The sequence below is a fragment of the Myotis myotis genome, unplaced genomic scaffold (assembly GCF_014108235.1).
Source record: "Myotis myotis isolate mMyoMyo1 unplaced genomic scaffold, mMyoMyo1.p scaffold_m19_p_15, whole genome shotgun sequence".
Taxonomy (NCBI): domain Eukaryota; kingdom Metazoa; phylum Chordata; class Mammalia; order Chiroptera; family Vespertilionidae; genus Myotis; species Myotis myotis.
The window spans coordinates 26993216-27017278 of record NW_023416319.1 but is presented as its reverse complement, the minus strand read 5'-3'; the positions used below and the strand labels follow the sequence as shown (position 1 = coordinate 27017278).

The window sequence follows — 24063 nt, the reverse complement described above, 5'->3', positions numbered from 1 at the left end:
TCACCTAGGCACTCGGGCTTTCTCCTAGGGACACCAGGAAGCATAGACACATTTAAGCAGGACTGACATGATCACCCTTGCAGTTAAGAAGAGGATTTAACAACAGCTGGGAGAATAGAATGAAGACAGGCCAAAGTGTATTGCTATGTAGAAATCCAGGCAGGAAGTGATGAGGGCTTAAGAATGTGGATGAATGCAAGAGACGATAAAGAGGTAAAATGGCCCAGGTGGTGTGGCTCAGTGGTTGAGCATCATCCCATGCACCAAAAGGTCATTGTTTTGATTCCCAGTTAGGGCACATGCCCAGGTTTCAGGCTTGTTCCCCAATAGGGGGCATGCAGGAGGCAGCCAATAGATGATTCTCTCTCATCATTGATATTTTCTCTCTCTTTCCTTCTCCCTTCCTCTCTGAATCAATAAAAATATATATATTTTTTAAAAAGAGGTAAGGTGACCTTACTTTGATAACTGGAAGGATATAGGGGTAGAGGAAAAGGAGCTGTGGATGAGTCCCTGGTTCTTTCTGTTTTGATAACTGAGAAGAGGATGGTCTTTTACAAAATACTAGAGAAAGTACAGATTTGTCAGGCAAGATGAATTCACTCTGTACATGACTTCATGTATAGAAGGTCACTCTGTACATTTGTGACCAACTAAACTATCACCCTTCTCATCATTTAGTTAGCTATTCCGAATTCCCAGAGGCAAGAAGACCTCTTAAAACAGATGGGCCCTAGCAGGTTTGGCTCAGTGGATAGAACGTTGGCCTGTGTACCAAAGGGTCCCAGGTTTGATTCTGGTCAAGGGCACATGCCTGGGTTTCGGGTTCAGTCCAAAGTAAAGGAGGCCGTCAGTCAATGATTCCCTCTCATCAGTGATGTTTCTATCTCTCCCTTCCTCTCTGAAATCAATAAAAATATATTTTTAATAAAGCTAGCAAGAATTATTTAAAACACACACACACACACACACACACACACACACACACACACACAATGGGATGGCTAGGCAAAAACCACTGGTCTAGACTTTCCTCATCCACCTCTCATATCCGTATTTTCTGTAATGGTAAATGATAAAAGAAAACAACAGGAATATATAACCACTCTCTAATATAGTTTGGTCTTAGGAAAGTAACCCCTAGTAATGATCACTACCGTGTACTCTACATCTACAATGTGCTGGGGATTGACAGACATGATCCCATAACAAATCTTTAAAATGAGCATTATTATCCCCATTTTACAAATGAGGAAATTAGGATTCAAACAACTCAAGTAATTTGATCAACATCCCATTCCCAATGATTGGCAGAGTGGAGCACCCAAACCCAACTCTGCCAAGAATCAAAAGCCTTGGTGTATTTTCATTACACCATGATATATGCCTCCTAATATCTGATATTCCCTCTCTCATTCTTTATAAACTTCTGGGCTCCACAAATGAGTGAATCTGACAAAGAAAATTTCCAGCAGATAGTTCAGTAAATCAAAAAAAACACAAACAAAGAAAAACAAGAAATCACAGTCTTGAGATATACAGTATCCGAAACAGTACCTCCAAATATTAACTCAAGGCAATAAAGAAAATTGAGTGGCAAAGAAAACTAAACTGTACAATCCTCTCCAGTCATAAAAGAAATATTGCACAATTATTTTAAATCAAACATCTGTAACATTTGAAGGGACTTTAAAGATGCAATTGGCAACAAATCTGTGAGAAATGAATTCTTAAAGTCAATTTCTAATACTATTTATCTTTAAACATTTGTTACTGTAAGGAGTCCACAACATTTGTCTTCTACATGGAGACAGAGGAATGGGACAAACAGGAGCGTATGTGAGCGGGTTGAGATTTTATTATTCATTGAATTTCCAAAAATTAAGAAGCGCTTAACACTTGGAATACATGTCATTGTTTATTCCATTAGGAGTCACATTAACTATTCTGGAAATGAAGCACAGATGAGAAAATGAAAAAGGTCACATTTAATCTATGCATCAATATTTCTGATGCCTAGAGTTTATTCCTAAAATAGAGGCTTCAGTGCACAGAAGGCCCTGCACTTTCGTCATCACTTCCACCTCACAGTCTACATTTAAGGGGTCAAAACTGCTCTCACCATACCTCCCAGACAGTAGGAACATTTTGAGTCAAAACCAAACAATATAATCACAGCGTCTACCAGCTGGATCCCCGTTCCCTTACCACTCCACATCAAAGAAAGGGGACTGCTCCCCTGGCCTGAGCCTGCACAAGCCGAGCTGCCCATCACAGGCTGAGGGCTGAACCTCATACATGGACATGTACGGATCAGGCAGATGTTCCAGGGAAGAGTCAAAGAAGCAATCACTGGGAAGATAGAGGACCAGAAGTGTAGAGAGCCTCAAAGACTCAAAGAGGGAAAGGTAAGGAAAGAAGGGTGTTACACGACAGTCAAGGAGGAGGAGGAGGAAGAAGCATTCAGTGCCACAGGGTCAGAAGTAATGCCATATAGGCAATCTCAGTGGGGTGGTCAGGGAAGACTCAGATTAAGGGAGATTCAGACACTGTGAGTATAACCAGTCTGGAGACATTTACTCATGTTCCTTTTCTGATCAAAACCTCCTCAATAGTGCGCCCTGCTTTCCCCTAACACACCCAGAAGCAGTAAAGACACAGAGCACTGGATATCATTGGTCCGTTGTGGGCACACAGGCAGGACCCTACATCTCTGCCAAGCTCTCAACGCACCTCCTACAACCACAGCTATGACTTTTCAGAGGACCACAATGCAGCGGATTCTACAGTTTCAAAATCACACTTCCAGTCAACCACCTAATGTTATCACTTAAAATAGACTTCAACCGTATAGTTGAAGTCATTTGCCTAGAAAGCTGATGCAGTGCCAGGTTAGTGAGCTACACTCAAAATGTTAATGGTACAAAAAAGAATCCCAGCCGAACCGGTTTTGCTCAGTGGATAGAGCATCGGCCTGCGGACTGAAGGGTCCCGGGTTTGATTGCAGTCAAGGGCATGTACCTTGGTTTCGGGCACATCCCCAGTAGAGGGCATGCAGGAGGCAGCTGATGGATCTCTCTTACTGATGTTTCTAACTCTCTATCCCTCTCCCTTCTTCTCTGTAAAAAATCAATAAAATATATTTAAAAAAAAAAGAATCCCAATCATCTTTTTTTCCCAGAGACACATCTCTGCTTATGTCTTGCATGTTAAACCAAAAAATGTATTCAGGCAGTATTATAATTATTCTTTGAAGTAGAATATTTGACTGATTGCCAAAAGTGATTAACTAAATATGTAAATTATATGACTAAGTATTAAACATGCATGCTATTTTATTGTAGAAGTCACCTTAATTTAAGTCAAGGACAAAAAAATAATTAAATATAAAAGATAAAGCAGCGCCCGGCTATCGTGGCTCAGTGGCTGAGTGTCAACCTATGAACCAGGAGGTCACATGCCCACGTTGCGGGCTCGATCCCCAGTAGGGGGGTGTGCAGGAGGCAGCCGATCAATGATTCTCTCTCATCATTGACGTTTCTGTCTCTCTCACCCTCTCTCTTCCTCTCTGAAATCAACAACAACAACAAAAAAATACATTCTTTAAAAGATAATGGAGCAAGAAAACAGACTTTTAATATAAAAATAAAATCCACGATGCTGTCAGTAAACTCACGAAGGCCTCTTCTGATATTGTCACCTGCCATTAGAAAATGTGGGCAGTATAAGCAGACTAGACTGGCATTGTTTAAGCTATGGTTAATCACATGTGATTCCTATCTAGCCTATAAAAGCACAAAACATGTCACTACTCTTACCACAAAGCAGAAGGTTAACCTCAATTTCCCACATCTCCACAAAAGAGTACCTAAATCATGTCACTGCAGGTGGCTGTGCCCCAGCCAGTAGACCACCGGGAGGAGTCTGTGGAGAATGTGTTACTCTATATTCTCCATCAGGCCCCTTCTGCCACACAGATATGGGAAAATATACAGGTTTAAACGAATAGTGCTTGCTGTATGCACACAGTTTGCAGCCCAGAACCGCAGATCCCCTTCCAGACTGTCATCCCTAATCAGAAATTCCCTAGTGGCCTAGGTGAGCCAGAGTCAATCATAACTGCATATCCAGAAAGAATTCTGATGATAATTTTACCAGCTAACACTGAGTTGAGGAACCAACACCATGGCCAGCCTTTCCCTCTTGAGGTACTGACAGGCAAGAGCTATCAGAGCAAAAGCTATGAAAACACCAGGCAGTTTTCCAACAACTCTGACAGGCCTCACTCAAGGTTGCTGCCAAGTTCACTCTGAGAGCTCTGTAGTTCTGTGAAACTGCTCTCTGTACCTCAGGCAACTACTAATGCTTTCAGCTGAATACTGTTGGAAGTGCTTGGATGTTTACATGTCAGTGAGGCAAGTATTTCCTTGACCAAACTTGGATATGGCAGCCCTCTAGTAAAACCGATCACGGGAAGAGATATATATTTTTTTAAAGCCTGTTTAAAGATGTTTGACTTGAACAGATTTACAGCAGCATTATTCACAATAGCCAAAAGGTAGAAGCAAACCCAAGTGTCCACTAATGAATAAATGAATGTGGTATATACATGCAATGGAATATTATTAGGCCTTAAAAAGGATATATGCTACAAAATAAACCTTGAATACATTATGCTGAGTGAAATAAGCCAGACACAAAAATACAAATACTCATAGTACGATTCCACTCATAGCAGGCCTAGAATTGTCAAATCATAGATAAAGAAAGTAGAAGGGTTGGTTGCCAGGACTGGCGAGAGGGGGAAGGGAACATTATTTTTTTTAATGGGTACAAGGGTTTCAGCTTGAAATGATGAAAAAATTCTGATGATGGATGGTGGTGATAGTTGCGCAACAATGTGAGTATACTTAATGCCACTCAATTGTACTCTTGAAATTGGTTAAAATGATAAATTTTATGTTACATGTATTTTACTAATTAAATTAAATGTTTGTACCTTTTTAAAAGTAGATTAGGTTCAAAAATTCTCAGTCATATCTTAGAAATATTATATCTTCAACCTATACAAATGAAATATATATTTCCATGTATAATTAAGGATTCACCAAAACTGTCTTCAGTTTCCAAACTTGGCCAAAATCCGAAAGGCCAAAGAACAGAATGCCTTCTTGAAATGCTGTTTTTGGCGACCGTGAGCTAGTGTATCATCAATGATTGCACCACATCAGCATGGCAACATCAGCAATAAGAACAAAGCATACCGTTCAAATATTTACCGGTAATACTTGAAGATTCATTTCTAAAAATTGGTGAGCACTCCAGATGTATCTTAGAATAAAAATCTTCTCCCCACAAGGATGGCACCCCTATGTGACACCCATAGGATTTTGTCGTGTATCTAATATGAGATGTCCAAGAACGGGATGAGATGGTGAGTTATTACATATTTGACAAGGCAGTTTGAATAAAAGAAAATTCTAACACTGTACTTTGCAGAGAACAGTAACAACAGAGCATGTTTACTAACAATATCAGAGAGCAAGCTAGCCCTAGCTGGTTTTTCTGTGGTTAGAGAGAGCATTGGCTCTCGGACTGAAGGGTTATGGGTTTGATTCCGGTCAAGGGCACACACATGGTACACTGGTTGCAGGCTTGATCTTCAGCCCCGGTCAGGGCACATGCAAGAGGTAACCAATCAATGTGTCTCTCTCACATCAATATTTCTCTCTCTGTGTCTTTCTCCTCCCTCCTTCCACTCTCCCTAAAAATCAATGGAAAAAATATCCTCTGGTGAGGATTAACAACAACCGACGAATACTTGCGGAAAGCAGTCGACTATTAGAAACAGAGGTGCTTGAGAGAGCAGACACTTCTCCCATATTACATCTGTGAAGGTTCTCTGTCACTCTTCTCCAGGGTGAAAGTGTGAGCAGGCAGTGAAAGCCGAGATGCAGATGGAGATCTGGAAAACAGCTTTGTTATCTTGAAAGCTCATTACGTGCTGCTCCCAGGCCACAGTTTCAGAGCCAAGGCTTCCGGACTCTTTCTCTCAACTGGCTGTGAGAAGCAGCAACCGCGTGCAAAACATCAGGGAAGAAATTGTATACAGGCAACAACCTTACTTCTGTGTCTGCGATTATTCAAGCACTGCACAAAGCTGGGGGGAGGGGTAACTTCAACGAAACTGCATGATCGCCACCAAGGAAACCTTTAGTTCCGGAAGAGCGAGTTATCTGACAAGAGTTTAATAAGCTGGAGGTAAATTACCACTTACAGTGTTTTATATTGACAGCTAGCAAAAATAATAATTCAAAAACATAAATAAGAGCCTTGCTCCTCCCTCTACCTCAGCTGAAAGTCACTACCTACCCAGTATCACAAATGCTCTCTGCACTGGTTGTATGTGCTAAGCAATTAAGTTCCTGTACCACAATGCAATGACTGTCATGTTAATAACACTGTAATCATTTTGTAAAATTTCCAATTTATACTTGTATCCCAGAAATCAATTCTAGAACAGTGAGATTTAGCTTTGGCAATTCTATTCCTTTTAATATACTGTCTTTCAGCATTTGGTCAAAATGTTTATTGGTGCACATCCAATATTTATAGAAAAAAGAATGGAGCAATATATACCAAAATAATAGTGGTTATCTATGGGGATAAGATTATGAATGGCATTCTTTTTGCTTGTATACCTTAAATAGAGGAAGAGGGAGGAGATGGGGTAAGAGTGAAAGGGGTGTAGAGGAGAAGAAAGAAAAAGAAAAGTTTTTCTAAAAGAAAAACCTAACAGGTTAAAAGGCAAATACAGAGCAGCCTTGAACAGTCAGCACAGGCTGTACACTGCCAACTCCAAGGACCGCCATTCACGACTCTGGCCATCCTACCCCTTATCAATGTCCAGCTCAAACCTGCTCTCCCCAGTAAATGCCTCCATGCACCTTTCAGCCAAAAGTCCTGAGTCCCAGGCGCTAGTACAGACAGCATTTAATCACACTGCACAGTCATGAGGCCATCGCTCAGCTGTCCTCTCTGGAGTGTAGCTCCAGAGCAGAGCCCACAACTCCTTCCTCTTCGGACCCTGACAGCCTGACACAGCCTGACACACAGGGAAAGCGCACCAAGTTTAGCAGAGAACACACTTTCACAAACTTGCCAAACGGTGCCAACAGCATTTCTCCTTCATCTCAGGCCTGTGACAGGCAGCCACGCCACCAAAGACAGTCATTACTTTCTCCTTCTCCAGAAATCTGCTTTGCCTTTGAAGGAGTTAACCTTTACTGGAGCTTTGTAGGGTCAATGAATTGAAATGCCTCCTAGTTTTTAAAGCAGATCTGCCTGGAAGAGCCATGCCTATGGTGACTGGGAGAGGCCACGGCTGTGCCTCGTGGCAAAAACGCCCCTAGGAAATGAGGACTCCCAGATTCCAATCCAGGCCTTGCCAGGCTCCAAGAAGGAATTTAAACCAGATGATTTCTAAGAATAAAGCACCACTCTACATGACAGCAAACACCACAGACAAAGTAAGTTCAGAGGCCCAACATTCAGAACAACATAAGGCCCAAGAGAGGTGGCAGTGAACGACAAGAGACAATTCCAGGTGAGCTGGTGATGCGACTTGTGACAACTAGCACAAAGAACAGAAGTCAGAAAGGAGGCAGGACTATCCCCCACTTCTAAAGCCACCACCCCTTTCCACCCAGAGTCTTGCACTGTGCTGGGGAGAAAGAAGACAGTTCAACAGCAGGGCATTATCAGTAAGACATCATAATGACTGACTTCGGGCTTTCTAGAACATCAGTGATTTCAGGTCAGCAATGGACCTAACAGGCAAACAGGAGAGACCTAATCAGACTTCACAGACAGTCAAACTACCTGTTAAAGAGTCATTCCTTTTGTACTTATACAAAAAGTATAAGTACTTATAAAACTTTTTATAGTCAATATATGGCTTGACTATTTCCTTTGTAGACTATAAACTTGTTAAGGGCAGAAACCATACCTGCCTAGTTCATCACTATGTCACCAGTCCCCAGCAGGGTGCCTGCCTCATAGTAGGCACTCAGCTAGTATATCCTGAACAGTGTATTTATTTATTGTTTTTAAAAAATCAGTACAGCCCTGGCTGGGTAGCTCAGTTGGTTAGAGCATCATCCCCATATACCAAGGTTGGGGGTTCAATCCCTAGTCAGGGCACATAAAAGAATCAACCAATGAATGCATAAATAAGTGGAATAGCAAATGGACGTTTCTCTTTTTCTCGCTTTCCCTTCCTCTCTCTCTCTCTCTAAAATCAATAAATTAAAGAAAAGCATATCTTTTTGCACATACCAATATTTTTTAGAAGAATGTTCTACATGAGTATTCTTTTAGATATTATTTTTTAAGTGTTGCTTAGTATTCCATTGTGCATTATACATAATTTAATTAATCCCCTATTGCTGCATTTTGGTTTCTAACTTTTCACTATGATAAACAGCTCTGGGATGAATAATGGTCTTAATTATTTCTTAAGCTCCCAGAAGTTGAATTGCTGTATCAAATAATGTGTGAGTATCTATGCCATTCTCTTAATAGCTACCCTTCATACCCTTATGGTGAAGGACAACTAACATTAACTTTATTATTTAGGTAAACTACTGTGGACTTCTCACACAGAAGAATCTCCTCAAACAGGTGTCTTTGACATCAGACTCAAACTGTCCACTCCAGACCTATTTTTGGTGCCATCAGAGCCAGAAATCTGAGGAAAGCATCTGCTCAAGTGGACTCCTGCTCTCCTCCAGAGCTCAACCTGCTTTTCTTGCATTAGTGGAGAGCAAACCACACTGCAGCATCACACTCCCCTCCCCCTCCCTTCTCCCACTAAGTTCACTGGTCTTCCATGCCGCCAGCCAGCTATACCATCCTGCTTCCCTTATTTCCTCAGAAGAATAGCTGAACCTGTCCCACCCGAATCACAGAAATATCAAGTCCCTTATAACTGCAATGAGGCTCTCTGTGTGTGTCTGCCTCCTGCCTTTAGGCGTTCACTTCTCATTAGTTCTTCTAAAAAGGGGACAGACAGCAATAAAGACCCTCAATGGAACAGTTTTAACCTTTTATCCACTTTCATAAAAATGGACCTTTTCAAGATCTTCCAAGTGAATTTAATGAAAGTTTTAAACACTCTCCCCAGAAAAATGCACACACCTAAAATGATAAATTTTACTTCAGTGGCTTCGTGAAACCATCAAGGACCCAAGTAAGGACCCCTGGGCCACTGATAGTGCCTTCAAACAAATGGCCATCAGGAGACTGGAGACACTCCTGAGTGTTCTCACCACGCTGTCTCTGTTTCCAAAATCAAAGGGAGGGGAAGAGCCAGGTTCAGGGCCCTATGGAAACTTGGAGTGCTGCCCAGCACAGCTGCTGGTAACTCTGCAGAGCCTTCAGAGTAACCCGGGTGTCACTACTCCAACAGCAGCAGCAAAGCAGATGTCAAGTCACCCACCTCGTGAATGGGCGGCAGAGCCCTTAGGAGGCACGGGTGAGGCCCTGCCTCCTGACCACCTGGCATGCTACAGTATATTCACTGGCTTGATTAGTGTCTGTCCCATTACCAAGAAAACTCCATGCAGACGAGGCCTGCAGACAGTTCACACCTACACTGTATTCTTGGTCTCATCCAAGCCAAAGCAGCGGGTCCCAGTGGTCTGGAAATTTAGGCAAGAGACTGAGGCCATTACAAAGAGACTTGCCTAAGAGCAAAGGCATACAGGAGGCATTCCATGCCCTCGGGATCTGATGGTGAGGAGAGTGAACTAACGGGAGGAGGAACAGGGACAGGCTCTGGGATCAGGCAGAAACCCCAGAGGGGACTACAGTCCACATGGTGAAATCTCAAACACGCACAGCCACAAATGTGGGTACAGCTGGACAGTCTCGTGCACTGACTCCCTGCCTCACTCACAGTGCATCTAGTCAAGTGAAAGGTCCACACGCCCCTGAGGGAGCAGAAAGGGAACCAGCACGCCCTCCCCCTCAGACAGAGAATCTCCGGGGCACCTTCTCCTGCCACTCCCCAAGGTCGCCCTGCACTACCGCAGGCACACGCCCAGGGCTTTCAGCTGACAACACTGAGATCGAGTGCTTATTATTCCCATTTCACATGAGAAAAAGCCAGTGCCCCAGAAAGAGCCAAACCTGTCCCCACTTGCTCCCTCTTAATCTCGGGTTACCAAGGCAGCCTGCCTTGGGCTGAAGGCCATGGATTCTCCCACACAGGGTGTTTCTTTTCCGACACCCTTTCGGGCCCGTGGCTTTTCCTCCAGCATGCCACCTGTCTGAGCACCTTCACCAGCCACCGCCCTGCCTCCTCACACACTGCCCTCTCCCCTCCTCGCTTTCTCAAGAGAAATAAACTCCTCTTCTCTTTGGGCTTCAGGAACATCCGCACGCCCATCTCCTGTTCAGACATCCGCCCAAACTGTTAGCCTGTTTCTCAGGAGGGTAAATGTTCCCGGCGCCCCTTCAGCTGCTATTCCTCTCCCCTTCCTGACTTCTCCGGCCTCTGCTCCACGGGGAGGGGGCATCCCCTTCAGCCAACCCTCCCCACCTCCTTAGGGGACAGGGTTCTTGAGGTCTGTTCTCCACCGCCCTGTCCCCAGGATCTTCCTCTTCTCTCAACCTTCACTAAACCTGTGACTCAGGAGCGCCATTCCTAACCTGAGCATCATCCACCCACCGGCTTAGCTGTGGAGTCCCCCCCCCACCCCTCACCCCCCGCCACCGCCACCCTGTAACCTGAAATTTATCATCACATCCCTTATAATTTGTCCTTATTTATTAATGTTACTCATAACAGCCTTCGTGGCTTCACACAGTATGTCTGAATGAAACTTTTAAAAGACTGGCTATCCCACATTTTACACCGTTAACAGGGCCAGCCTGCCAGGAGCATCAGTCACCACGTGGAAAATACCAACAGTGAAGAATCAACCACTCATTGCTCTTTCTATAAAGTGGTTTGGGCACGCAACTGAAAGGAGTTTTTAGGGGTAAAATAGGCAGGTTTAGGGAGTTTTAGAAATAAAGAGGGTCAATGGGGGAGAACTGCAAAGTTGGGGGGCTGGGAGCTGCCAAAAGGCATACATTCAGAGAGAGAAAAGAGATGCCACAGCCTAAGGGGAGAGGAAGACACCCATTCACAGGAGACAGGGGAAAGCCACCGGGAGTAGAAAAGCAACAGGGAGGAAGAGGAAAACAGATTTTCACAGGGGACTGAGAATTCTGCCACAGAAGGGGGAGAAAGAAGGGGACCCACGTGGGGTTTGAGCTTTGAAGCTGCTATAGCGACCAATCAGAGGGGACTATCAGGACCCAAAGAACTGCAGCCTTTATAAACCTTACGAAAAAGGGGCTTAGGTGGACACTCCCTGGGGACCCCCACCCCACGTGGGAGTCTGTGCTTGTTTTCCAATAAATTGCCACTTTTCCCTAGACCACCTTTTGTCCGTGGCTTCATTCTTCGAATCCACCTGGACAAGAACCCAGGAAAGAAATCACCTTTGCATCCTACTCAGAGAAAAACCACGCATTTCAGTTTGGTTTCCACATTTCACAACTAAATAGGATTGGGGGAAGGACATTCTGAAATAAGATACTTTTTTATTAACAGGATAATAAGCGGCTGATAATTGGAGTCAAGAGACACTCGTGTCAGCTATCCCGCAATCACAGAACTCATGGACCCTGGGGACTAGGCAGCTAGGGGTCAGCGAATCCAAACTCTCCATTACAGACAAGGGAGCAGAGACCAAGCTTGCCAAGGCCATAGCTTGGCACGTGGGCCTCAGCTTGCATGTTGTTTATAAGGCTATTAAGAAAGGGGAGGGAGAGGGGGAGGGAAGGAAAAGAGGGTAAAGCAGGAAAAGAGAGGACCAAGGAAATGAGAAAAGCCAACTATTGAAAACAAAATTTTAAGCGGAATTTAGCACTTTGCCAGAAATTGAGCTATAATAAAATAAAACCTTGTTTTTAATCAGATATTTCTTTTAAAAGCTGATTTACCTTAGAGAGAGTTATTCCTAAGATGTAACTAAAATTTAGCTACATTTTTTTAGACACAAAGAAAATAAACTGCCAAGTGTTCCCTACGACACCCTATGTGGTTTTGAAATGCAGTTCCAGTTCCCCTTGCTGGCTGACCACTTACAGCACACCTCTTCCTAGACGCCTCTCTGCCGTGGGAGTTACCTCACTAAAAATGGAAACCCCCCAAAACAAAAACAAAACCAAAACAATACCACTTCCAGTTCCAGCTACAGTGGCCTATGGCATCATTTACTTTCTCACGTTGCTGTTGTACAGGGAACCTGGAACAGGAGCCCTTCTCCTCCGTCCCGCCCACCCCTGCCCCAGGAGGCTTGGTGTGTAGCTGCCACACTGCACTCACTCCACTCTGTGGCGATGTCATTTGTCTGTGGACATGTCTGTCTCCCCCTCCCCAAGTCCTCAAGGACCCACAGGCCATTTCACTCATCTCTGTTATCTCAAGGCTTACCAGGGGGCCTAGCCCACAGCAGACAGACCCTTAGCACATATTTATGCCATTGTAAACCCCAGGCTATAAAAAGACCAGACTGGAGAACACCTGCATGTGTGAACAGGCCTCTCTGGCCTCCCCAGTCTTTCCTTGGCAATCCCCACCTCCATACTCCCCGCTCCCCTCACCTATCCTCTGACCAAGCAAAGGAGCCCTCCCTGGCTGCCAGGGTCCCAGGAGAGATACCGAAGTTTCTTCCCAAATACTTTAATGTTCTCCTCTGAGTGATTCTAAGTCCCGATTTCCTACAAAATCTTTCAATTCTAAAATTTTCTCATTCATTTGTTCAGAAGAGGGAAATGCAGCCTCAATTGCAAAACAGAAAACTTGTGCTACAATGACAGCAATTCACACTTCGTGAGGGCTTCCCGGGTGTGGGCGCTGTGCTAAGCTTGGGCCTAAGTGGCTACCTTACCTCAGCACAGCTGGAAATGGGCACACAGCCCTTCGTTTCCTTTTCATTCCTTTTCTTTTAAGAGCCTTCCTGCAGCCAGTTTTCTACTACAATTAATCCAGTCCAATAAGATTCTCTCCCGCCTCTCCACAGGCAGACTGTGTATCTTCATACATTTCCGTTTCTCTGTGCCTAAATCTTCCCCAAGGCATAAATGGTGGACACAAAGCTTTGCTGTGCCTATGGCAGTGAGTGGGGTGAAAAACAAAAATAATAATAACAAAGTTAAAACAAATCAGGGCATCTTCCTAAAATGAGATGCATTAGATGCTACTTCATGCTTCTAATGAGTTTTAACTTGCATTTTCCAAATTTTCTCTCCACCCTGGATTACCATCCATCTTAGCCGTGTCAGAAACACTGCTAGGGACAGAAAGCAAATTTCTACCCTGCACTGGCTCAGACATTCCTCTGCTGGCCTAGATAAACAGGACCGCGTGAGTTGTTTTTCTTTCATGAGGTGGGAAGTCTTTTAAATTTCTGAACCTGAAATCGTCTCACCTGACTGTAACTAGAAGTGGGAGCAGCTGGCCCCTCACTGAGTGAGTGCTGCTCACGGCAGGGTTCTCAGGGTGGTCTCCAAACCAGCAGCATCAGCAGCCCCCCCCCCCCCCAACATGTTGGAGGAGTCAGCTACCAGGCCCCACCCCCACCTACTTGCCTCAGAAACTGGTGGGGGTGCGCCCAGCACAAGGTGTTTTTCACAAGCCTCCAGGTGACTGTGATACCGGCTGAAATTTGAGAACCACCAGCTTAGGCTGATAAACCTCCAAGGTCATGGGAATGCCCTGCTGGGCTCCCCCGTGTTTCACAACTCTACATAAATCATGTCTCTCCACCGACAGCACCTACTCTGGTCATTTTTGCCAACTGGCAAAGGCCCCAAACAACAAATTCCATCAAAGCACTACTTCTTTGTTGGGCAAATGAGTTGTGCCCCACTCTCCTCAGTTCTAAAAAGGGGACAGCAATATCCATCTCATAGGACTATCACAAGGATCAAGGGCTTAGTGCCTTGTAGGTGGTTAGCCCTCAACAATATGAATCCCTGCCAAACCGGTTTGGCTCAGTGGATAGAGCGTCGGCCTGCGGACTGAAAGGTCCCAGGTTCGATTCGGGTCAAGGGCATGTACCTGGGTTGCGGGCACATCCCCAGTGGGAGGTGTGCAGGAGGCAGCTGGTCGATGTTTCTCTCTCATCGATGTTTCTAACTCTCTGTCCCTCTCCCTTCCTCTCTGTAAAAAATCAATAAAATATATTTAAAAAAAAAAAAAATATGAATCCCTATGATTACACCTTTGTCAGAACTAGAAATACAGCAAAATGAAACTTTCATCCTGTATGCTAACCCCCTGACCTCTTCTATCCAGTCCTTCCGGAGCCCTGACCAAGGACATCCAGGATGGACAGAGACGGCACGTGACCCACTCACTGTCTATCAAGCAGGTACTTACTTAAGTCTGCAACCTGAGCACCCATCATGTGCCCAGCAATGTGCAGAGAAAGCCCACTCTGCAGGACTGTGCCTCCAGCAAATCTTTCTGGACAAAAGCCATCAACTCTGGGGCGTAAGACCTCTCGGACCTACCCAGTAAGATAGGAGAGAAACAATGGATATGAACTAAAGTCATCGTAAGAAGAGCGAACACCTTAGAGCAGCGGTTCCCAACCTGTGGGTCGCGACCCCTTTGGGGGTGAACGACCCTTTCACGGGGGTCGCCTAAGACCATCGGAAAACACATACATAATTACATATTGTTTTGTGATTAATCACTATGCTTTAATTATGTTCAATTTGTAACAATGAAATTGGGGGTCACCACAGCATGAGGAACTGTATTAAAGGGTCGCGGCATTAGGAAGGTTGAGAACCACTGCCTTAGAGTGATTGTCTTGTGCCAGGAACTAAGTGCCTGACATGTTAATTTATGTTGTTCTCACAACAATGCTGTGAGGTACCTGCAGTTACTGCACCGCCCTCGAGGGTTAGGGAACTGAGGTGCAAAGGGTTTACCTAACCTACCTAAGGCCCCACAGCTCCTAAAAAGTAAGGCCAAGATCTGAACCCAGACACTCTAGCCCAGGGGTGGGCAAACTTTTTGACTCGAGGGCCACAATGGGTTCTTAAACTGGACCGGAGGGCCGGAACAAAAGCATGGATGGAGTGTTTGTGTGGGAACGGTCTTTTTTTTTTTTAGTTTTATTCATTTCACGCAGGCCGGGCCGTAGTTTGCCCACGGCTGCTCTAGCTCCAGGGTCAGTGCTCTTAACCGCTGTACTGTAAGACACATACTAGTTATCTAGGCATCTATTAGCCACTTGTTATCACTGATCGCAAAGCACTTAAATTTAGGGACAAAATCCACTGTCGCAGGGTTCAATAGGCCCTCAAAGCCCTGACAGAAATGCTAATTATACTTGGTTTCACCAGTCCCACCTCTCCCCCTCATCTAATTCTACCCAAATCAAGTCAAAACTCTTACAGAGCAGCATTTATCTTTCTCATAACTCCCCTGACATCACACCACTTAACCCCTAATTATACACCATCTGCCACATAGAGTTCTCTGTTTCTTGTGTCTCTTCTTCCCCACTGGACTGTAAAATTCTTTGGAATTATCTATAATTTCTGTGAAGCTTCACAAAACTAGGTAAGAGCACAGGGTGCACATGTAGACTTAGAGGGTGTTACACGGTTAATTGATTAGGTTATTCACTTTGCTTTTCTGACACTTCTTTGCTATCAATCCCTAAGAGGCAGAATAAAGGTATGAAGTTTATGCTATTCAAAGCCAGCATTAGGGAAGGTATTATACCAACATTCACTGAGCAGCAACTGCTTCAAGATCTGTAGTCCCTGCTTTTCCTACATTATCTCATTTAACGCCCTCAACAGCCTCCTAGAGAGGCTTTTGGGATTCAGTTTGAGTGAGGAAGGACCTGGTACTACTGAAAGGTAACTTGCCCAATGACTCTCAAGGCTGGTGAATGGAAAACCAATACTGAAACAAGATCTACCTAAAGCCCCGACCCTGCCTTCCTCTAAGGTTCAGACAAAGAAGCCCGCACTCAAATCTCCTCAAAGCAACATATTACCTTTGCAAAAAATGTTATCATGAGAGAAAAAATTTAAAACTCTATTAAAAAGTCATTTTTAAAAGATGGGATAGTAACCATGTTAGTGGAAAGAATTCCAATATTAGCACAGAAAAGGTGTCAATTCTCCCCTTGTTGAATTATACATTCAGTGCAATGCCAATCACATTCCCAGGACTTTGCTGAGAACTTGACAAGCATTACAAAATGTATGTGGAAGAGAAAAGGTCCACAAACAACCAATTCTGAAAAAGAGGAGCAAATGAGAAGCTCACCCTGCCATATAAGACACACTGCAAAGCTATAATAACACAAGTAACCTGGCATATAAACAGACAGATACGACTGGAACAGAATACAGAACTCAAAAGCAAACCCCCATAAAGAATCTCAAAATCAGTATGTTGGGTTTAATGTGAACAGTTTCAATCTGGGCCAGGGGGGAAAGTTCTGGAGATTGACAGTGGTGATGGTTGCACAACACTGTGAATGTACTGAATGATGCTGAATTGTACACTTAAAAATGGTAAGTTTATGTTGTCTCTTTTGCCACAATTTTTTTAAAAAGATTTTAAAAATCTGCATGATGAGTGAAAGGAATCAGGCGCACAAAAAGTACCATCGTGGACGGTTCCATTTATAGAAAATTCTGAAAAATGCAAATGAATCTATAGTGGCCGAAAGCAGACCAGTGGTTACCCGAGTCTGGGGACAGAGAGAAGGATGAAGGCAAAGGGGCCCAAGGAAGTTTGGGGGTAATGAAAATGCTTTGTATCTTGTTTGTGTGGTTGTTTCATAGGTATGGACGTTTATCAAATTCATCCGACTGTACACTTTAAATGGATGTACTTTACCATACATAAAGTGAAAATATAGACTTGATATGTGCATGAGAAAACCTGATGTATGATAAAGGATGCTCCACACACACACACACAAAAAAAAAAATTTTAGGACAAGAGTATTGTTTAACAAATGATTTGGGGGAAACTGGCTCACATAATAGAAAGAGAAAAAATAAAGTTGTATTCCTCTTTATGCCATAGATGAAGATAAACCTCAAAGAGATGAAAGCTCTCATTGTAAAAAGTAACTAGGAAGCTGATAGAATAAAATATAGAGTATCTTTGTAATCTTGAAGAAGGAAGAACATCTTAAGACTCCTAAAGTGCAATATAAGGCAAAAAATTAATGGACTTGGGCTATATTAAAACTAAAACTTTCTGACAGTTACCACGGACAAACAGATGGCAGAATGGGATTTCTCTCTAGACCAGGGGTGGGCAAACTTTTTGACTCGAGGGCCACAATGGGTTCTTAAACTGGACCTGAGGGCCGGAACAAAAGCATGGATGGAGTGTTTGTGTGAACTAATATAAATTCAAAGTAAACATCATTACCTAAAAGGGTACGGTCTTTTTTTTTTTAGTTTTATTCATTTCAAACTGGCCGGATCCGGCCCGCGGGCCGTAGTTTGCCTATGGCTGCTCTAGACTATACAAGAAACATCTGCAAATCAATGCATTAGAAAAACAGACTAAAGCTGGTCAAAGATACTGTAATAGCTAACAAATATATTAGAAGATGCTCAAATTCATTAATAAACTTACATCAAAACAAGATGCCACTTTAGAGCCACCAAATATTGACAAAATTAGAAAGATGGATAATATCAACCACTAGCGCCCTTGTGGGGAATCAGAAACCCTCATGCACTGTTGTGGGAATGTCAACCAAATCATCAACACTGGGTAACAGTCATCACCACTCACTCCTGGAGGTTCTTTCCCGTGCATGAGACTCTTAAGGCTGGACATGTTAAAACACAAACTGATGGGTTTGTCCCCAGGGTTTCTGATGTAGGAGGTCTACGCTGGGCCTGAGAATCTGCAGCAGTGCCCAGGTGATGCCGCTGCCGCTGGGTGTGGACCACTTTGAGAACCACTAGCCTAGAGATATTCTCACAGCATCATTAAGAAACTGCTACAGGAAATTTCATCACAGCTTTGCTCCCAGTAGCAGGCGTGGAGGCGAGCTAAGTGTCCATCACTAGGGAAATGGGTGGGTAAAGCTGGTGGGTGCACAGCAGGCCGGCCATAATATGCAGCAGTCACAGCAACGCACTAGGTAAACCTAGATCTCACAAATAAAATGTTGAATGAAACTCTTTTGACTTTAATGAATGTCTGAAATCTTCTGTAATAAAAAGGTTTAATGATGAATGAAAAAGAAACCGAATAAAATCTATAGAACAGTACCACTTAATGTAAACTGAAAACATGCACAAAATAATGTAACATCTTTAGCAAAGACATAGCTATGCCCACGAACATATCCAACACAGAAGAGTAGGCTCCTCTGAGAGGGGAATGGGAGTGGAAAGGAGTATTGCACAGGGAGAGACTTTTGTGCCAAAACCTGGTTGTTTACCAACCCTTCAACAGAAGCGGGGAGTGAGTTCAACTTGGGACATCCAGGTAGACATACAGTGCCAGGTAATCGTTAAATCAGCATTAATCCAATCCCTTCATTCTCCCAGCCCCCAGATGTCCCTCTCCTTCATTTCCATGAATTTTATAACCCAACAAGTCTGGCTTTCTCCACCCAGCCGCTCCACCTTAGAATATGACTGTATTTGGAATTAAGGTCAAATGAGGGCACATGGGTGAACCTAACCCAATAGGACTCTTTTTCCCATAAGAGGAAAACATACAGGGATTCAGGCACACGGAGGAAAGGCCATGTGAGGACACAGCAAGAAGGTGGCCATCTGCAAGCCCAGGAGAGGGGCCTCAGGAGGAATCAACTCTACTGGCACCTAGATCTTGGGATTCCAGCCTCTATAATTGTGAGGAAATTCTATCTGTTGTTTAAGCAAAAACAAACACTAAATGCCCACTCTCCTGCACTGACATACAATGGTTACTCACTTCAGTGAAAGCCCCAGGGCTCTCTAGGGGAAGGTGGCAGATCAGCTTGCCGGAGAGGGGAAAGGGGGATCTTTTTGAAATACAAGCTTAAGGTGATTTCAACCCTGAATTTTCCCTCTTTGCCATATTAGTATTTTAAAAAGAATCTGGGGTTCTTGGCTTTGGGCAAAAGGGATGTGTGTCTAGCTCTGCACCTGTGTCTCTTGTAGAGCTGTGTGTGTCTGTGTGTGGTGTGTTATTTGTGGAGCTAGAGGACTGGGGAGGGGATCAGAGCACTCCAGTGGAGACTGAGCCACACTTGTTGATGAGCCACTCAATTCCTTTTTACTAAAACAGAAGTCACGGTTACAAAACCAAGCCATCTTCCTGTCTCCATTAGCCCTTCCCCTTTCTTCACTCTCCCCTCACCCACAGCCAACACTGCTTCCCAACTCCCACATCCAAATGGGCTAATCCAAAATATGATCCTCTGGTGACTATGCAGCTTACTAAAGTAACAAACTTCACAGCCCAAATTCCTGGAATGTGATAGGCGGTGATAAATGACCATGTATATTCCTGACCAACAGCCTTTATTGGAAACTCCAAAATCCTTAAGACTAGGAGTGCCATACAGGTCTTCCATAAGAGATTGCTGTGACTATAGCTACCATCCAAAAAGGGCAAAAAAAAAGCTTTCTATAATCAGTCGTGCCCCCACAAAGGCACACTGGCCACAGCTTTTTCCAAAGGCCATCAAACAGTGCACCATACAAAGTAGTGGGAAAGTGTATGAGACAATAAGAAGAGAAAAATCCCCACGATTGAGTTTGTGTGAGAAAATACAACAGATCCTTCTGGCAGCAGCTGTAAGTAAGCAAGCCCATGCCAGGAAAGTATGCCTTTAGGGGAAGAAGAAATAGCTAAACAACTAGAGGAAGGAGAATAACTAAGGTAAAATACAGAAGAATGAGCGGGCCAAACACTCGCACTTCCCCCAAAGAGGGAGAGATTACTCCCCTGTGCAAACAATCCCTGAATTTTTACTCCCACAACATTATTTTGTCTTTTCCACAGTTTTCATTGGATGGTAAAGGTTTGGAAATGCTAGGGTTTTCCTGAAATATTCTGTATAAAGTTTTGTTAATAAAGTCTATTTGATAGGCAGCATGTAGTATACTTTTCAGCGGTTGTTTTGTGGGGGTTTTTTAAGTATGACAGTTATATGTAAGAATCCTTTAGATTTTCATGAGATATGTTAGCAAAGCATGCTCACGTTTTTCCAGCTGAGGTACAGGATCTGCCACAATCTGAAAATTAGGAGGGGGAGGAGTAAAAGAGTTGACTTGTTAAGGTACAATTGAATGTTTATGGTCAACACAGGCAATCCTGACTTAAGAAAACATAAAAGGTTATTTAAGTGTCAAAATGTACTGACAATCTTCTGTTATGACAACATTTTTAAATTATAGCTGAATAAGGACTTACTGAGTATCTTCAAGGTACACACTGGGCAAGATGCTAGGGATCCTCCAATGAGTAAGACACTTTAAAATAACAGTGTCCCTTTAATGTCAGTATAATCCACCCCTTGAAGTAATTTTTTAAATGCTTTCTGATATTTGAAATAGTTGGCCAACAGCACTGAAGAGTTGCAGAAATACACCTACTATTTTACTAAATATGTAAATTTCCTCTGAAGCAGAAATAAAGGAAAAGACGAGTTCTCTGCTTTGCATATTGCTATCCTTTTCTGAAAAAACCTAACTGCTTAAACTGTGTGTGGTGGCAGCTGCCACCTCCTGCTACCTAGCAGGTCACAGAACTGGAGACACTCAAAAACATGCTACACAGTTTAAGGGAAGCAGTAAAGAAACCCAAAAGCCCAGGGCCTCCGGACCTAAACAGAAAGCCCGATATGAAAAGTGAGCTGCTGGCAGCGGGAGGCAGCTAGCTCCTGGAGGTTGCCCCAAAGCTGGCGCCTCCAGCAGCAGGCACAAGCTGCAGCCACGGCTTTCTGGCTGGCTTGGACGAGGCATGGCTTCGGAGCTGGAAGGCTGCCACCTGCTGAATCACCAAACATCCCTGGGCTTCCCTTGGAGCACTGACCACGCAGGGGCCCATCCTCCCCGCCCCGCCCCCCCCCCCCCACCCACACACACACACACCTGGCTTCTCCCTTGGGCATCTTACACCCGGACCAATGAAACACCCTTCAGCACAGGCCAAAAGAGCCCCAACCCTGTTAAGTCTGGGCGGCCCTAGGCAACTGCCAGCCAGCTGCTACATCACCAGCCCACTCCTCTCCTTCTGCCCACTCAGTCCCCCGTGAAGGTTCAACACCCAGAGCCAGGAAGCTGGGGAGTTCACAGCGCACCATGACAGGCACTTCGCACTTCCATATCCAGGCAGCCAACCAGAAACGCCCCCAAATCTGAAAGCAAAATAACCTGTCCCAACAGCTCTAAAGGTCCAGGAAGGTACATGTCCGGGGAGCTTGAAATAGTAGGCAGGCCCCATGGCAGAACATAAACTTCCCTTTCAGAGAGCAGCCTTCACTCGCGGTTTCATAAGCGTGCACAGCAGAAGTCTGCACTGTCTGAAGGTGAAAAGAAACATCTGAGAGGCACCCGCACGGATGTTCTTCACTCCCTCCAGCCACGTCAACCCTTGTCCCGATTTTCACTCGCGGCTCCCAAGAGGGAAGCAAGCGTTAACCAGAACGCGCCAGACTGAATCCGTTAGCTGGACCAGGGCAGCGCATCGGCCCACCAGCCGCTGCGACCCGAGTCGCTGCTCTGCCCTTGACAAGCCCCCTCGGAACGCGGGGACCCCTGCTCACGGGGACAGCCGCGTCCCGGAGCGACTGTCTAGCTCCAGGCTGCGCCCACGGTCCCTCCAGGCCTCGCCCCTAAGCACCCCCACCCAGCGGGGGCAGCCCAGCGGGATCGCGGAGCCTCCTCCTACCTAGAGGCTGCTCTGCGTCCTACGGCGGGGAGCGTGCTCCTCGGGGAGTGGGGTCCCGCCAGCTACGTCGTAGAGGGGCACGGAGCGGCAGTGGCCAGGGGGCTGGGTTGGGAGGATCCTGAAACCCTGGGTGCCTGGCCGACAGTGATCTGACCGGGAGGTACCAACTGTCACGCCGCCGCCCGGGGCGTGGGGGTGGGGCCGTGATTTGGGGTCGATCCCGGCGGGTCTCCGGTCTCTGCGGGTCTCCCGACCCCAGCGGGGCCGCTGCCCAAAGGCCACCCGTCTCCCCGCTGCTTTGGCCCCGCCGCCGTCCGCTCGCCCCACTCAGACATTAGGCAGCCTTCCAGCCCGCACGCAGCACCTCTGAAAAGGTGCCCACGGACGCCCCCGCCTTCCTCCCCGCCCCAACTTGGACCGGGAGCCGAGCAGGCGGCCCGCCTCCTCCGATTCCCGGGCCGGGCCGCCCGACCGCCCCCTGCGCCCACTCTCCGGAGGGGCCGCGCGGGGGGGGGGGGGGGGGAGAGCCCGCCAGGTACGCGCGCGGCACCGCGCGGGCAGCACTCACGCCCCCTCACCCCCGGGCGGCTCGCCCTCGGCTCCCGGGAGTCAGGCCCAGGCCCGAGGCGGGTATCCGATCGGCCCCCCGAAACCGCCTTTTCCCCGCGCCCCACGACTCACTTGCACCGGAGTCGCGGCAGCCGCCGGAATTCTGCTCGCCGAGCCTCCCGCCGTGGAATGGAATCCGGGGCCGGGCAGCGTCGGGGCGCTGCACCCGGATCGCGCTCTCCGGCCGGCTCGCGGGGCACAGGGACCGAGCAGCCTTCGCTGGCCCTTCCCGCTCCGGTCCGTGCCCGCCGCCGCCGCTGCCCCGGCCGCTGCCTCCCGGGTGCGAAACCTTCCGACTTGCCACCGCGAGCCTCCCGGGCCGCAGAGCATGCCCAGTCCGCCGCCCGCGCCGCCGGCTTCCCGCGCGACGCCGATCCGCTCCTCCGGGTGTTCGCGGCGGCCGGGGGGGCGGGGCGGGGGGCGGAGCCCGCGGGGGGCTCTCCTCCGCACTGAGGCACGAGACCGGGCTGCGTCCCCAGGGTCAGCGGGGGTTTGTTTGGCCCCTTTGTTTTACTCTTAAGTAATTGTAAGCTCGGGCGGCGAGTGTTTTCCCAACAACGATCAAGGCCCCGCCCGCACGCTGTGAAGGACCGTTTATTGAAGCCGGACGAGAGCCGAATTTCACGGTCAGAGGCGGAGCCGGGGGGGCCAGGGGGCCGGAGCTGGTCGGAACCGCGAGCGCAAGCTCGGCCTCCTGGAGCCCGGGCTCTGGGCACGAGTCTGCGAGAGGCCGAGGGGCTCCTCCCCACCCCGCCTAGAGCTGCGACCCTTGGGATAACTCCTGAGTGAACGTGCATTTAAAAGGGGCGGCCTGGGACTTCACGGACCGTTTTCCAATTCTGTCCACCGACCAGCGCCCCAAAGCAAGGGAGGCACCTGCGGCGCCGCCTCCCACCCGCGGGGCCGCCCCCAGAGGCCTGTTCGCGCTGGGAAGGCGGGACCAGCTGTAACCGGCGAGTCTCCCGACGCCTCCGAGCCGCCCCGGCCCTCCCGGGCCCCGCCCCCCGCCCGGCCCTCGGAGTCGCGAGAAAACCCGGAGAGCCCGAGGCTTGAGGCGCATGCCCAGTAGCCCGAGCTGGTGCAGGTTGCCCAACGCAAGGTTTTCTTCGAAGGACCCCTGCGCCCGGGTTGGGGGTGGCGTGCGGGGAGAGGTGGCCTTCCGCCGCGGCGCCCTTTCCTTCCCCGGCCCCCGCCGAGGAATTACCCCTGCCGCCGAGGGGCTGCCCAGGGAGCGCCTCCCACGGTGTCGGAGACTCGCCTGGCGGGGGAGGGGGCGCACGACAGTATCGCGGAGACACGTGACTGTCCGTGGCGCTTCGGGCAGCCATCTTCCGCCCGGCCATCGGCCGCCGGCGATTGGATGGGAACGGACCGGGAGCGAACGGGGTGCGAGCAGAGCGCCCTCGCCCCCGCCACGCCCTCCCGCGGGGCTCTAC

At 46.9% G+C, this 24063-nt stretch overlaps 1 protein-coding gene across 8 annotated transcripts in view; it reads right to left on the bottom strand.

The window, feature by feature from the left end:
- SGMS1 (sphingomyelin synthase 1) overlaps positions 1-22999 on the bottom strand; it is a 262876-nt gene extending 239877 nt beyond the window's left edge. For 7 of the 8 annotated variants that reach the window (XM_036336729.1, XM_036336724.1, XM_036336734.1 and 4 more), the window contains exon 1: positions 22700-22999. The gene's annotated coding sequence lies outside the window, so the exon portion shown is untranslated. Of the gene's footprint in view, positions 1-20327; positions 20362-22699 lie in introns of all 8 variants that reach the window. The other variant, XM_036336722.1, reaches the window with a different exon arrangement.
- Positions 23000-24063: the final 1064 nt, after the last annotated feature.